The sequence below is a fragment of the Manis javanica genome, chromosome X (assembly GCF_040802235.1).
Source record: "Manis javanica isolate MJ-LG chromosome X, MJ_LKY, whole genome shotgun sequence".
Classification (NCBI taxonomy): Eukaryota; Metazoa; Chordata; class Mammalia; order Pholidota; family Manidae; genus Manis; species Manis javanica.
Window position 1 is genome coordinate 108,345,660 of NC_133174.1, and position 16,480 is coordinate 108,362,139.

General features: G+C 38.7%; 1 protein-coding gene across 2 annotated transcripts in view; it reads left to right on the forward strand.

The window, feature by feature from the left end:
• Positions 1-499: 499 nt before the first annotated feature.
• The window catches only part of KLHL13 (kelch like family member 13), a 203,595-nt gene continuing 187,614 nt past the window's right edge, over positions 500-16,480 (forward strand). For both annotated transcript variants that reach the window (XM_037004865.2, XM_037004866.2), the window contains exon 1: positions 500-789. The gene's annotated coding sequence lies outside the window, so the exon portion shown is untranslated. The remainder of the gene's footprint in view (positions 790-16,480) is intronic.

The following is a 16,480-nucleotide window of genomic DNA, read 5'->3' on the forward strand; positions in this document are numbered from 1 at the left end:
GCCGGGGTCAAGCTTATTCTGAGGCGCGTGCCGCTGCGAGAAGCGGCCCTGTTTCCAGAGCACAGCCTGTGCCCAAGCCCTCCGTGGGCACAACGGGTCAAGATAACCACTGGCAGGAGGCCCAAGTGGCCCTCCTCTTGGAGTGGCAAACCTGGGGAGGGCGCGCTGCTGTCCCCGGATACTTGACAGTTTTCACCTCTCCTGCCTCCGGGGCATTAGAGACCATGTGTGCTCTAACTAGAGCGTCCCAGTTTCGGAGGCTTGAGGGCCACTTGGCGGTCACCTCCACTCCCGGCCCATGCTGGCCGCACGTCGACTACGGCCGAGTTCTGCTCGGACCCTATACACTGACCTAGCCCCAGCTCCCGCCGCCTCCCGCGCAGGCGCCGCCAGGGCCACCCCCGTCGCCATGTTTCCCCCGCCCCCGCGCTCCCTCCCCCTCCCCCTCCCCTCCTCAGCTGGGCTCCCGCCCCCTCCCTCTCCCCCCACCCCCTGGTGCGGTCAGACGGAGGCTCTGCCGCGGCGGTCGCGGCGGCTCAGCTCCTACTCCAGGGAAGCCTGGAACGCTGACTTTTGGAAATAAGTGGAGCGGCGTTCGGGTTAGGGTCCGCGCTCGCCGCCTGCGCGAGAACTGCGCGAAGTGACCGGAGCGAGCAGGGCGTGCGGAGGTGTGGGGCTGGTGCCTCCCGGCAGGAGGGAGTCCCGGCTGCGCCGCGCCACTCGCTCTTTGGCCCTCGGAGCGCAGCAGCGGGCTGACGGGCAGCGGGACGCGGGGACGCGGCAAACAAGGTGAGGCAGGGTCCTGAAGTCGCAGGGGCTCCTCCTTCAGCCGCCTCGCCGCCTCCGGGGACCTGGCGCGGCCAGGCGGCGCGCGGTAAGGAGTTGCCATCTGCACCAGGGGCAGAGAGACAGGGAACCAGCTTCGCTCTTTGCACGTCCCCCCCCCCCCTTTCTCGCGTGCGGGTGCGCGCCCTCACCCCTACACCTTTTCATGCCTATCTCCCGGACTCGCAGGCTTCGCCAGACGCCTGGGTTCTTTCCGGACCCCAGAACCCAATTTTCCTTGGCTTCTTTGTTATCCCTCCGAGATCTTCACGTGTGGGCTTCGCAGTCTCTGCCGTGGGTCTGGGTTCCCTCTACCCGCTTCGGCCCCACAGTCTCTTGCCCTCCAGCAGTTTCTGCTTGGTGCCACCCAACTCATCCCTTCCTCAGAGTCTTCTAACTTGGGAAGCTTCGCTGCTGGCTCTTGAGTCAGGAGCACACTTCTTTTCCTCGAAGCTTTGCTTTTAACTCCGCTGTGAACATTTTTCTCTCTGAATGGCTTGGCTTCTTTGATGTAATCACAGTTGGCTAATGATTTTCCTGGAAGCTCTCCGTAGCCTACGGTTTACTGAAAGTGATGGGAACGATCCTCTAGTATATACTTGCTAACGAACTTAAAAGTTTCTTTCTAGGTTTCAGTAACTTTGTCCAAGAACCACAGCCACTTGAAATGTGTGTATATATGTTTGTATGTAATCCTAGCACATGGCCCTCAATCTGATTCTACCCCTCATGCTGAGCAGGCCCGAGAGAGAGAGAGTGGTTGGGACTTTGATGCCTGGCTCCACTTTTCCATCTGCCAACTGGGATGTTCATCGTTTAAATGTAGTCAGAGGACCCGAATGGTGTGGGATAAAGTTACTCAACTAGCATAGACTAGTTACTAAGCACATTGAATGGGAACTGAGAGACTCAGGGGTTTAAAACTGCCTCTGTTGGGAAGGAACCTGCCTTTTTTTTTTTTTTTTAAGAAGCCACAGTTTCTTATTCTACACCTCATATTTGTAAAGCCTCAAGAAGCAGCACTGAAAAACTAACTATGTAGTTAAAAAAGAGGCTACTTTTCTGTCGACTGGAAATTTAGTTTGCTGATGGTGATTTCACACAGCACCAGTTACTCTGCGATATCACCTTCTCCCCATGCAGTTACCCTGTTAGCTCCCAGGTTCTCCCCATGCAGTTACCCTGTTAGCTGAGGTTCGCTTACTCTGAAAGTGAAGGCAGATACAGTGAACTAGCACATGCTGACATTGCCGCTGTTTTTGGAAATGGGGTATAGACGTCTAGTGCTCAAATTTTAAAACTGAGAAAAATGAAATAATAAAGTGATGACATCATTTTACATTTAAAAATATTTGCTCCCTTCATCCAAGTTCCTATTGATATCATTCTGTGTAACACTGATACAGTTGTTTGATACATTACCAAGTGTTGCCATTAACCTAGTGGGCACTAATTGGCAGTGATCTCAGAAGAAAGCAAGTGTGAATGAAGATAGCAGCTAAATCTCACTGTCCTGGTAGCACTTCTTTTGGCAGTGAGACAATGAATGTAGTTTCTGCTGTAACATCAAGTGATGTATGTCGAAAACAGATAAATAAGAGCCTTAATTTCCCAAGGTTTTGAAATCTGTATTGTTATAAGCACATTTTGAAAAGTGTAGTGGGACTATATAGAGTTTTAAGTTGATGTTCTGAAGAAAGTGATTTTTACAAGAGCAGGAAAGACTATTTGATTATCAATTTAGTTAGATGGTTCACAGATGATTTGTAGTTTCTCCCATTCATTTGGTAAATTCTTGACTTCACTTGGGTTATATTAAAAAATAGGATATAGTAGGGAAAGGGGATTTGTGCTAATAGGGTCACCCTTCCATACCTGTAATTTCCTTGGCAACCCATTCTGGGACAATGTATAAACTTGCAAACTGTTTCAAGGAAAAGAGTTGTATCATTGTTTTATTTTTCTTTTGTGATTACTATTGATACTATGTCTAAGCTAAAATTGCCATTAGTGTGAACTATTTATGTTTAGCCAAAAAAAATAAAGGTGAACGTGAGCCCTTCATAGCATGTTGCTCTGAATCTTTTCAATATGTCTCAAATATGTTCTTGAAAACCCACCTGGTACACCTAGAGGCTGTCAGACTGGATATTTTTGATAATACTAAACATAGCTGCAGTTGCTATTGAATTCTTTTTCATTTTCTTCACATTTTAAATTCTTTTTCTTCATGTAATTTGACTTACAGTAATGAAATGAGATTAACCAATTTTCAAATTGTTTGATTTTGTTGATTTTATTGACATTTAATAAACAATTACAACCTCTTCAAAGTATTTTTCCTTAAATACGTTAGTTGAAACTCACCTATTTTCATTGGTGCAAAATAGCACAACAACTTTGCAGGTGTTTTCAGGTTTCAGAAACTATAGAAGAAGTATGGAAAAATGAACAGCCCTATAGAAAGCATCTCAAAATTAGGCAAAAAAGGTTTTTTTTCAAATTACTGGCATTCATAGCAATAAAATATTTTGTTCATTCATTTAGTGATTTATTTGTCAAAATCAGTTGAGCACCTTGCATGTGCCTGGACCCTCTACTAGGCACAAAGCCCTGTATCATTACAAAGCATGATCCTTGCTCTTGTGGAGTCTCACAGAGGCTATATTCCACCGAAAGATATAGCCAATAAGTAGGTAAATGTGGACGATCCTTCTAAATTTTAGTAAGGACAATGAAGGAAATAAGTAGCCAAAAGTGATATAGAGAACTAGGAAAGGCCTTTTTATTAGCAAGGGTGGTCAGGAAAGGCGTCTCAGCAGTGAAGGTGACCTTTGAGCAGAGACCTGAAGGAGAAGACAGTGAGCCTACCTTGTGAAGAGCAGAGAGATGGCGTAAGAACCGAGGCCTGGAGGCAGAAAAACAGACTTGGAGTGTTTGAGGAACAGCAAGCAACCCAGGATGGCTTGCAGCCTAGTGAGGTGGATTGGGGGAGTGGTTAAAGGTGCTCCAGAGCCTAGAGGTAGTCAGATAATAATTACGGGTCTGGAGATTCTAAGAATTTGGGTTTGACCTCAGAACAGGGGGAAGCCATTAAAGAGTTTTTGTTAACTCCTTTTCTGGGGAAGGTCACTAAAAAAAATTAGTGGGAATATATTGAAAAATTGGTTTTCAGAGGATAAATAGAAAAGCTATTCATTAATTGCATTAATATCTGAGAATAAAAAGCTTTCCTATATGTGCTGAATAAATATGTACAGTTGACCCTTGAACAACATGCTGTTAGGAGTACTAACTCCCCTTGCAGTTGAAAATCTGTGTACAACTTTTGGCCACCCCAAAACTTAACAACTAATAGCCTGTTGTTGACTGGAAGCCTTACCAATAGCATAAACAGTTGATTAACATATATTTTATATATGTATTATTATATACTGTGTTCTAACAACAAAGCAACATAGAGAAAAAAATGTTTTTTCAAATTGTTGCAAATCTTCAAAATATTTTCCAATATCTTTATTGAAAAAAATCCACGTATAAGTGGATGCACCCAAGCAGTTCAAACCCATGTTTTGTTGCTCAAGGGTCAACTATAATTCAGTTCTTCCACTCTGTTTAGATAAGGGGGTAGGGGAATTGGAACTCTGAGGTGAGTATGGTAAAAAGAAGTTTACTGTCCACTGTCACACTGTCACTTGTCCTTGAGATAGGTTGTCACCAAATTCATTAAAAATCAGATCATTGTGTAATGTAAGGATTTGTTTTTCAAAGAATGATGTTTTATTTTCGCATAGAAATATGTTTCCTTTGGAAGGCTGGAAGGTTCACTTGTATATGCAGGAATAACTTAGGTCTTAGAAATGGCCTTTGGGATTTTAAGAGTAGCTTTCCATTTTCCTTTACCTGATGCCTTTTCCAATGTGTCCAAATTGCCATACCTTTATTTTTTGAGAGATTATGGTTGCTCTATTCCTTGAGGCTTAAATGCATTTAGACTTGGCATTGATTTTGTTGTGCTGAACCCTTGCTTGAAAGCAATCCAGCTTTGAGGTCTAGTTGGCTCCAAACAGGGATTCAGGTAGTCACTGACATTCCATAGGGGTAAGTCCTAATATTGTGTGTCAATAACCTTTCAGTGACTCCTGCTGGGTCTAGTTCCAACTCTTAGCACTCAAGGATTCTCCATGATTTGTCCCAGCCTACTGTCCACATGTCCTTATTATTCTCTTATGCAAATCTTCTGCTGGTTTAAACAGATTTTTCTCAGTTTGGAACTTTTGTGCTTGGTATTGTCCTTGGCATAGAGTAGGTGAACAATAACTGCTTGCTGAAAAGATGCCACACCTTCATCCATTTGAAAAGCCATTCCCTTTCCTTTTTGTCATTGTAAATCCCAATACTAGTCAAGGAGCAGTTCCAGTCCCATGTTCTATTTTACACCATCCTCTGCTGACCTGCTCTCTTCCACTGAACACGAACAGGAGGCACCCACCTGCCATGTGTATCATAATTATGTTTTTTGATACCTCTCCATCTCCCCGCTGGCCTCTTGGCAGCATGAAGGTAGCCTGGACCTTGTCTGATTTATTCATTGTAGTATCCTGAGCACCTTGCATATGGTATATGCCCTCTTATACAAAATTGTTGAATAGCAAATAAATGATGATTTGTGATGTTTCTCCTGTTATTGTTTTGGATACTTAAATAGTTGAATACTGTTCTGCTCTTCACATCTTTGCCTGGTATTCTCAAGTAGTGTCTGAGAGGAACACAGCTGTTAAGAGCCTGTGTTATGTGGGGCTAGGCTTTCTGGGTTCCAGTTTTGGCTAGACTTACTAGCTGTGGGACGCTGGGTGAATTTAGTTAACCTCTTTGTATCTGAGATTTCTCATCTGTAAAATTAGAATAACAGAACTTACCTCTTAGGGAACTTGTAAGGATTAAATGAATTATCTAGGTCTATAATACCTTGTTTCCAATTTTTAAATTTTAAAAGCTCTGAAAATGGATAAAAACTGTATTTGGTAGGTTAGGTGTCAAAACTCAGGTGTTGACAGGTCTGGCTTGAACTGACATGAGGGTCTTTATAGTCTTTTATTCTACTTAATGTTTAATCTTTATTTGGTTTTCCATAGAATTAGTAACATGTTTATAAGGTAGTATCTCGGACTCTACTGGGGCATTAAATAATATATAATATATGCAAGTTATTGCCTATCCAAAAGTCTGGACATTTCTGAATTTGGAAGTACATCTGGCACCAAGGTTTTCAGATAAGGGATTGTATAATTTACAGCAAAGTGCTTAAATTAAGGCCTTTGCATGTAGTGAGTTTTTCTTGGTGACGAAGATTAGAGAGGTAAATACACTATTTTAACCTTCCCAATGCCTTGCTTTAATGGTTACCATGTAAATACATGCTGATTTATTCATGCAATAACTCTGAAAAGCGGGCTGTCTGTATGAGCCTCATTTTATCATAGGAAAACAGATATGTCTCTGGATCACATGATTGAAATGAGCCAAGACCCAGGTTTTTTAGTACTCTCTCATCTAGTACCATTAAGAATATTTATTTATTTTTTCTTCTGTTATTTAAACCAAAATGCTTCTTTAAGGCAAGCCTTTTGTTTGCAGGGGAGGGGGTGCAGAGGGAGGATTCGATAAAAAATTTGTTTAATATGATTAGACACTTGCTCTTTGCAGTCGCTAAACATTTATTGAACTTGTGTGTAAAAATTGGTATTAAAAGCAGGAGAAAGGTGTAAAACAAATGAGGCATGGTTCCTGGTCTTCAGTAGTTCTAGCACCATGCATGATTACACAGGAACAATGGTGTTCACTATAATTCCTTATTTTCCTCTGTAAGTTTGCACTCATTAATATTAAACACATACAAAGGAAAACACGAGATAATTGAAAAGTCATCTTAGTGTCCACTATATGGAATTGGTTTTTAATCATCCTCGCCACCCTCCGCTCCCAGAAATAAAATCCCTATATGACATCCTGGCCACCTTTTCTTTCCAACTGATCAAAATATGGTTTTTATTGTTCTCCCTTATCAATATTTGTAAATTACATATTTAATAATATTTGAACAAATTCATATACATTGTGATTTAGAATATGATATTCATACGAAAATTTGGGGTAAAACCCAGTACTTTAGGTAAACCAAATCTTGCTTGCAAGGGAAGCTATGAAACCCCTGGGGTGACCCTTTGAAAAGCACCGAGGCCATGCTGTGTGAGTCTGTTTCTTTAGTTAAATACCCATGCACTTTCATAACCTTAAATTTCCATGGACGTATATAAAAGGTAGTAGACATTAATTCCCCCCTCCCCCATGTTGCCTAATTCCTTTTAGTTCAAGGGAACACTCTGGTTCCCTTGCACAGTTAAAACTTGTGGCATACTATAGGAGCTTTGCTATTTATATATGAACCAGAAATGTGAGGGAAAATTGTGTCTGTTCCTTATCTTGCCTTAACCCCAGCTTTGATGCTATTTTTTGAACATATTTCTCTTAAATTGTTAGTAGACCACTATGAAATAACACCAGTTTTCTGACAGACAAGAACGTATATGGTAAATGCTTGGCTTATTTTTTATTCAAAGATGGCATCATATTGAATACAAGGAAAATATCAATTTTTAGTACAATTGGCCCAGTATATAATTTAAATACAATATTGTTTAACTTAATAGAATTAAGCATTTTAACCATTTTGAAGCGAAAGGGAGCTACAGGAAGATATACACAACAATCTGGTCTTTTAAACATGACTTTTGGTGTCCAGATAATCAAAGAGATCATACATTTTCCTGACTTAACTTTATTCCAGATTTCAGGTCCTCAAAGAAGCACACATTGAAATATTTATAATAATTAAGCCACTGTGAAGAGGGGTAATTCTGTTTGAATGCTGTTTTCTATAGTTTTTTGAACTGTTATGGCTCTCTTAAGCTTTTACTATAGTTACGATAGCAAGAAATCAAATAACAGCTTAGAGATGATAAAAATTCAGTAGCAGTTTCGATAAATTAATAGAGAATTCTCAATAGACCACCGAGAGCAGCTTCAGGTGTTAGAAGGTTTGTCTAAGCTTTTGAGTTGGAAGTACAGGAAGGTAGCATTGTGCTCTCCCATGTTCCACTGTTGTCCTTTGGTTCCAATGTCAAAGGTGCACAGAAGAGAAAGAACCAGAACAGATTGCTCAAATACTGTATATTCACAGAGTTTTGTGAAGATTATTATAATAATGTACATTCAAGTACTTGAGGAGTCTAGCTCACCATACTAACAATGTATTTATTAAGAGTGTACCTGCATTTTTGGACAGTCATCATCATCAGGATCGTGTTTGATCAGGAAAAAGCAACATTCAGGAGTATTTTTAGACTTATTCTACCCTCAGGTAATGAGCTCAAATGTTACAGGTAATGTTCTTCATTTGTAGAGCAACTTTCTTTTGAACCACAGTTAATTATCCTTATTTTATTTACTCTGGGGGAGCAGGCACAGTAAGGGTAAATGAATTGCAGAAGGTCACATTGTCTGAGGTGGAGCTAGGAGCAGAATGTAGGGCCATTGGTTTCTAACCTGGTGCTTTTGCATTACTGACATAAATGACCCTCTAGCTGGAGGGATCCTTTCATATTCCTAGTCTTTCAATTGATGGATGAAACCACAACTTCAGCGGTAGAGATAACAACCATCATTCTATACCTGTATACCTTCTTCTACAATTTGGCATTTATCAAAATAAGTTTTGGATTTATTAAGGAATTTTCTAAGCACTTTTGGCATCATATACATGTGGTATTTAAACATTCATGAGCAAGCATTTGAGTAGTTATATAAAGCATTCTCCTAGGAGGGAGAAAATGTACCCACTGCCCTGAAATATCTTATAATCTAGCAAGGGTAACAGAGAAGGTGAAGCACCTGGATATCAACCAATACTAATACCGATTAGTAATTTATAAATTGTTATAGCACCTACCTGGTACTAATAACAATTGATAATTAATTATTATAGCATCCACCATGAGTATGGCCTCATTCTAAGTGCTTTATATGCATTAACACATTTAAACCACATAACGCTATCAAGTAGGGACTATTATAATCCCCACTTTACAGGTGAGAAAAACTAGCCACAGAGAAGTTAGAGAACTTCCCTAAGGTTACACACCTCATAAGTGAAAGCGGTAGCATTAAGATCCACGTAACTGAGGTCTCAAAGCTGTGATTTTAACTACACTTCCTTTTATTTTAGCTCTGATAGGGGACATTATATAAGAGCATGATAGCTAAACAAGGCATATTAGAGATCATTCTGGAACTAGACAGAGGAATGATCAGAGAGGGGGATAAATTTGGCAAGTTATTTTGAATAAGGCATTTTTGAAGGGGATCTTATTGAAAAGCAAGGAAAGTATTCTGAATATTTTAATATCCAAAGCTGTGTGCACGTATGTTGCATGTGTGTGCACTGGTGTGCATGTGTGTGGGAAAAAACTCTTCAAGGGTAAATCAAATTAAGAATCCTTTATATATATATATATATATATATATATATATATATATATTTTTTTTTTTTGGGAATCCTTTATATTGACAGCTAATGAGAGTTCTATGTTTATGTATATTTGGCTTCACAAACATGTCTTTTAAAATATGTAACAACTTCAATGAATTTTACCAAAATTCAACTACCATACAATTCACCCCTTTAAAGTATACAATTCAATGGTTTTTAGGATATTCACAGTTGTGCAACCATCACCACAATCAATTTTAGAACACTTTCATCACCCCAAAAACAGAAATAAGTGTTTTGAAACAAATGTGGCCACAAAGGAGATGGAACTAGAGTGCCTATTGGTACTACTGCTTTCCTGTCAAAATTCACAGATCCCTGCTCTGTGTAACTCAGATCTTATACTATTTTATTTTTTGCAGTCTAGCTCCAAATTGCTGTAAAATGCCACCTTATTTTAATTACATTTTGATTGTGACTGTTGAAGGATTATGTATTTATCTGATTTTGAATTCTCAATCCAAATTGTTTGTGTAAATTTCTTTATTATGTATTTCTCACAAGTGTATTGATATTAGTACTGCATAACAAACCAGACTTGTATTTAAAAACAAAACTGCTAAAACCACTAGTTAATGGCTACCTCCTTGTCTAAGCATGCTTCTAGAGGGGGCCAGAGATGCCTGATAAATTTTATGTGTACACACTGGCATATTTTCGTATTTCTGAAGGTTATGTCTGATATAGGTTACTAGTGGATAGGTGGTTGAGATAAAAGCTTTTTATTTTCTTGGCTGAGGTGTATAGTATTGGGGTATGTGTTATGGAAAGTGTGTTATTAAATGTGTTCCATGATACTGTGTACAGATATTGTGAAATATTTGTCCTTTTTGGAAAAAAAATATGAAAAGATTGGTCAGCCAGTCAGACTTCACCAAAATATGGTCATTTGTTAGAGTCAAGGACTACATTTCTGTCTGGTGGGAGTTATCCAAATATCTGCATGTGTGGTGCAGGAGGGAGCAGGCTGTTTCCAGTCTTCATTACAGTAACAAGTGATAGTCAGTGTTATTTTGCAGGCTAAAGAATGGTCGTCTATTTTTTATTATTAAAATAATCTTTGGACATAGTTCAGATGTCTTGAAGAACATGGGTGACTTTTAAAATGAGTTAATTTGGATTTGTCTCTTGGTACTTCTGATTTCACCTACTTTTTCTTTCAAAATGATTTTGAAATGTTATTTTATACTTCTTCAGTATTTTTCTATGCTTATTATATACTTTAGTGTCCATTCAGGGGCCAAAGTAGTTTCATTTGAAATTGAAGTGGCTTGATTCACTCAAAAAGATTTGCTGTGAATCTTGAATATATTTTTTATTTGCCCACATGGACTCTCTGCTCATCATGTGTGACAATGGTGTGCTCATGTTGCTGCTGGGGGATAGGATGGAATCAGATAAGATGGCATTAAGGTCACTGGAGCAAGCAAACTAAGTATAACTTTGTATTTATTTGGTGAAAGCACGTCTTTATCATGGAGATTAATAGTTCACATGGCCTCAGGGCAGGGAATCAGGTGCTGTGGAGTTAAAAAGAAAAGATGCTTGATTAAGGAATTTCCGTTTCTATATTAAGCCTTTTTTTCCATTGCTAATTTTGTTTTTCTAACCTACTATGATGCTGGGCCATGTGGGGTTTGAAATCTGTTCATTTAAGGAAGTCTAATTGGTCTGGTTTAAGAGGGCCATCGTGAATGAGAAAGTATCACACCACGGAGAAAAGAGAATCTAGAGGAATGCAAATATTGGGTTTTCTGAAATGACTTGAGATCTAACTCAGTGATTTTAAAAGATGAATCCATTACCATATACCTATAATCTATTACTTCACAATAATTTGATCTTGTGCTTAAGTTAGTGCCAAAGATGGTTTACACTCTTAAATTGTTTAGAATGGCTTTAAGGGGCTCTGCATGTGGGCGAGGTCCATCTACCTCTTTTAAAGATGAATCTGCTTTATCTCTAGATAAAGGAGACTCACTGACTTTTATTAACCTTACTATGTATGACAGCATTATTTCTCTGATGAGATGAAATGAGGTATTTCACTGAAATTCATTCAAGAAAAATTAGTGAGCCCCTTCTTACTCAGGTTTTGGGAATGAAGTGGTCAATAGGCAAAGTCCTACTTTCATTGTCAGAGACACTCATAGTATGCTGTCCATCCTCTTTGTTCTTCTGAAGAGCTGGGGAAAGGCCTTCTAAGGTCTAGTGTGTCTCTCCTGGTACGCTTTGGTGAGAGTCAGTATAACTATAAGAAGAAAGAGTAAATTGCTCTCTAGCTCCATCAAGCTGAAGTGCTGCCTTTAGTTAAAAACCCTTGTTCTTTCCTTGTGTGCCCGAAGTACCTTCTAAGTTATTACCTGTATCCCTTTCCAGTGGCTTAAGTGGAGATTATAAGATCACAATTGTGACAACCATCATTTAACATTCAATTGGAGAAACAGTGGAAATACAAGCTGCCAGGGGACTTGTATAGGAATAGATGATTTCCATGGTATGGCATCACATGACAGGCACCTAGTGGCCCTGCCTGTTTTAAAAATATTACTTCCAAAGGTACTGCAGTCTTATAATTTGCTTGACGTTTCCACTGTTTGGTTGGACTTATGTATGCTAAAGATTTGTTTGGATGGTTTGATTTTGGTTTTTACTTAACAGAGCCACTTTTTAAAAATCCAACCAAATGAAGGCTAGGTACTTGGCTCTGGCAGATTAAAATGGGTTTCCACAAAGCCTTAGCATTGTCTTCTTTAACCTTTTCTTCTTTAATGTGGAATAGCTTACTTGATATGTAATTATCATTCTTGGAAGATACCAAGAGCCTCGCCATGAAGAGGCATTTCAGTATGCTGGCAAAAGGGATGGATGGAAATTAGTATTGGAGGGCAGCTTGAGGTCCTGGCAGTGCAGGGTTAGCTATGCTGGCATGTCCCTAAAGTACTTCTCGGGCTCCTGTGTAGAGCTTGCTGTGTTAGGAATGACATGTGCAGGGCCACCTGAGTCTCCTGAACACCTATTATACATAGTAACTTTCACTTCACTAGTTTGAGAACCTTAGAAATCAATTTTCTTAGTTAGGGGACATGAATACTGCTAAATCCAGGCATGAATGTTGTTCCTTTCTCTCCTGTGTCATCTTCAGTGATGAGAACTTTTCTATCAGTTAAAAAAGCACTGATTCTGCATACTAGACTAGGAATTTAAGGATCATAAAAATTAACACAAGCCCATTGCTGTACTATCCGAACTATGTTATTTAGGTGATTTATGTTGATAACTCACTCTTTCCTTCTGTTCATGTTCACTGCATTAAATTGTTTTAACACATTACATTCTGATAACCTACACAGTCTCACTTAATCTTGAAGGATGTGAATTCTAGAACTCCTTTTTAAAACTCAGTTTGGTTTTATTGGTAAATATAAGCAGTTCTTGAGTCCTTCAGATCCAGTTTTGAATTTCACAGCATATTCATGTGGATACAGGTTAAGCTGTTGTGAGGAGACCTCCAAATACAGTGCCTTAATCAAGATATTTCTTTGTCATGTAACAGTCAGCTGAACAGGCCAGGGTTGGATGGCAACTCCTCAGTTATGTGGTACCCAGGCTCCTTCTGTCCTCTTCTCCATCATCACTAAGCAGCTTCCATCTTGTGAGCCTAGGTGGCTGCTCTAACTCACTGTCACATTCTCATTCCAACAAGAGGGATGGGAAAAGAGGCGGGAGAAAAGACACTCATTCCATGTAAGGATATAGCTTAGCAATTGCTTACATCACTTCCACACATATCCCATTGGCCAGATCTTAGTCACATGGCTAGCTCGAAGGGAGGCTAGAAAATCAGTCCTTAGCTATGTGGCCATGTGTCCAGTCAAAATTATAATTACTATCTAAGAAGGGAAGAATAGATACTGGGGAACAACTAACAGTTTCTGCTATGGGCTATTTCTAATGTAAAACTTGAATCTTTGGTCAGTTTATTTGGAGATACTATTTCCAGAATGTTGGCTACCCATTTGCTTCAGGATAAGAACCTAAACTTGTCAGTATGACATAACAGCCCATCATCATTTTGACTCCTGCCTTTCCCTCTGGCTCCTCTCTCACTTCTCCTAAAGTTTGCATTCTGAATTGCACTTCTCCAAACTTGCTGCATTCTCCTAACCTCCCACTTCTGTTGTTGCAATTCTCCCTGAAATGCTGACTACTTCTTGTCCTTCAGTGTTCAGTTTGGTTTTCACCTGTCCTGGGAACATTTCTTTGAGGTTCTTCTACTTCATGACCACAGTGAGGTGTTTCTTCCATGTAACTCTATAAAATCATGTGTGCCTCTCTTAGCAATATTTATTATAAGTAGTGCTTTTACTTCTCTATTCCTCCCACTGGATTATGAGTTCCTTGAGGGCAGGGGCCAGTCAGTCATCTCTGTGTTGTCTGGGATGATACCGACCCTAATGTTTAATTAGTGTTTGTTGAGTGAGAAAATGAATGAATAGATAATTAGCTTACTGATTATGTCTGCTTGATTCATCTGGCATCTCTTCTTATTTGCCATCTTGAAATTGTAATACTTAGAATATTTTCCAGTAGCCAGGACTGGGTAATTTTATAATAGACTGGTAAAATCAGATAGACAGCTTGAAATATTTATGAGATGACTACAATATACATGTTGCAGGAGGTACAAGAAATAGAGGTACAAATTTTTAGAACCAGGAGGAGCCCTAGGGATCATTTAACCCACCTCTTCTAATTTTAAAAAGATACCTAATCCAAAGGAGAGGAAGAAAAGTATTTGCTTAAGGGTCTCAGTTTCCAAGGAGCTTGCAGTGTCATTGGGTGAATGAAATGTACAGACATGGAAAAGTTGATTTAGAAAAAAGTCCAAAGAAATCGAAAAGACTGGACTAGTCAAGGTAGGTTCAACCAAGGATTTAGGCTTTGAGGTTAGCCTTGATAGCTGGGTGGGATTTTGATATGAGAAGACATTCCAGGTGTAGGAAATGTATAAATCAAAAGTGCAAAGTTAAGAATGTAGATGACTGTTGGGATCTGTTGAGCTGAGTGGTATTTAATAGAGAGAAAGCAGAAAAGTGGAATCAGAAAGTGAAGGGATTTGAATTTGAATACCAGGGTGCAGAGAGAAGCCACTGACAGTTTTTGAGTAGGTAAGTGATAGAATGCAAATGATTTTTGCATGTTTTATTTGACTGATAGGTGAACTGGGTTGAAGGTCAAATGGATCATGAAGCTGGCACATTGTCTAATATGCCAATTAAAAAATATGAACTTAATGGATTTTAAAGTTTTTGCTCAAAGGCAAAAACATGATACCCACAAATTCCCGTGATAATTCACATAACAATGTCAGCATTTTTCTTAATGGAAAAAGTAAGCCCAAGGAGCAAGCTTGTAATGTAAGTAATGTGCATGTATTAGTCATGACATACTGTAGATAATTGTATAAACTCTCACGTTACTCCAATAAACTGTAAAAATTCCTGAAGTAACTGAGAACATGGTAGCAGCTGCAGCATTAGACTTTGCCATTTTGCCAGTCTGGCAAATGAGCATGAAGTGGCATGAGCCTTCTCAATGCATTTGGGAGTCATTCTGTTCAAAAATGGTTTTTTAGAAAGCTAAAACAGAATACTGTATTTTGGTACAAAACATAGGCAAAGAAAGAACAATAAGCAGAGATCAACACTAAATAAAACTCTATCTAAAAATGAAAAACCTTTGCACAGTCAGGAATGAGTATATTTCTTTAAGGACAATAAACATGTGCATGTGGAAGCTACCTGTAGGTGGCTTTAATTTAGACTTGGGAAGGTCTAAGTTTACAGCTTCAGAAACATAATGAATGCTGACTCCTATTTCAAGGACCTATATAAGAGCAATTTGTATTCTCATTTATTTATATTTCTCCTAAGAAATACAGGGGAATTTCCAATTAAATGGTTTATCAAAGTTGTATTGATTTGAGCCTGGCATATTTGTGAAACATTTTTGGGAGGCTAGACAAAAAGTATTTGTTTCAGATGGTGTACAATTAAAGGTGTCTATACCTATTTTGCAATATTTTGGTAACATAATTTAAAATTCACTTTATGTTGTTTTGAAAATTAAAAGCATTTTAGCACATAAAAAAGTATAATTTTTCTGTGATTTTCTTCCTACTCTGTTAGGAAGTCTGGTAAACTTTAGCCCATCATAAACTTCTTATGCCTGTATAACAACATGAAAATCTGTAACAGACAGTTTTTGGCATCATACACCATTGTAAGACTTATTGTCAAAATGTTGTAGGGAAGTGCTAGTTGTATGTGCCTTAAGACATAAAATTGGTTCCTATGTTGTCCTAGCTATAATCTATTGAAAAACATTTATTTTCTCTAGTCCCCAATCAGATTAAAATCATAATTGAAATACTTAAAATAATCTGCAATGTATGATTTAATAGGAATCAGTCAGTAGATAATCTTCACATGTCTATCCATTACATAAAATAGCACTTAAGGATTCTGGACTTAGAGTTACAGTGTAGTAGTTCTGAAGAGTATCAGCTCTAAACCTAACTTAAAATCAGACTCTGACACTTGCTATTTTTGTGTTAATAAGAAACAGGTTACTTCATTTCACTGAGTCACAGCGGCCTCATCACAAATGGGGAAAACAAGGACTTTTATAGGAATTATATAAAATACTTTGAGTATTTAACCAGTTCCTAAAATGCCATAAGGTACAATGAATGCTAGGTATTATTTTTATTTTATATACATAGTATCAATTGATTCTCAAAGGAACTTTGGCTGTTAGCTTCAAATTTATTTTTTTAGCTATTTTATTTGAAGCAAATGTCTACATCATAAAAACAACCAACTGTTGGTTATCATAAGAGAGAGGAGAAGGAGGATGGTGAAATAAGAGAAGGGGATAAAGAAGTACAGACTTCAAGTTATAAAATAAGTTAGTCACAGGAATGGAAGTACAGCATAGAGAATATAACCAGTAATATTGTCATATCTTTGTATAGTAACAGGA